This window comes from Mus pahari, unplaced genomic scaffold, assembly GCF_900095145.1.
Source record: "Mus pahari unplaced genomic scaffold, PAHARI_EIJ_v1.1 scaffold_11988_1, whole genome shotgun sequence".
Taxonomy (NCBI): Eukaryota; Metazoa; Chordata; class Mammalia; order Rodentia; family Muridae; genus Mus; species Mus pahari.
Genome location: NW_018391767.1, coordinates 21,611 through 21,939, shown reverse-complemented (window position 1 = coordinate 21,939; position 329 = coordinate 21,611).

The window sequence follows — 329 nt, the reverse complement described above, 5'->3', positions numbered from 1 at the left end:
CCCAGAAAACTGACACAGGTGCTGGTCAAGGTCTCACTGGGTGAGGAACCCAGATGAAGGTGTTGTACAAAGCCCTTTCTACATCGTTGGGGAATCAGACCTCTATCTTCACCCATGTGTTGACNAATGGCTTATGTTTTCCACCTAAATGAGGTACCCTTCCAACAACTGAGGTTGCTCCCTTGAGGAGTTACATGGTCTGTCACGTGTGTTGAATGTGCGATCAGCATATAAAACAAAAAAGGGTGAGATGTAGCAAGCCACATCATTTGCCATTACAAGATGGTACTGACTTCCATTGCCCATCATGATAACAACTTGTTTGTCTC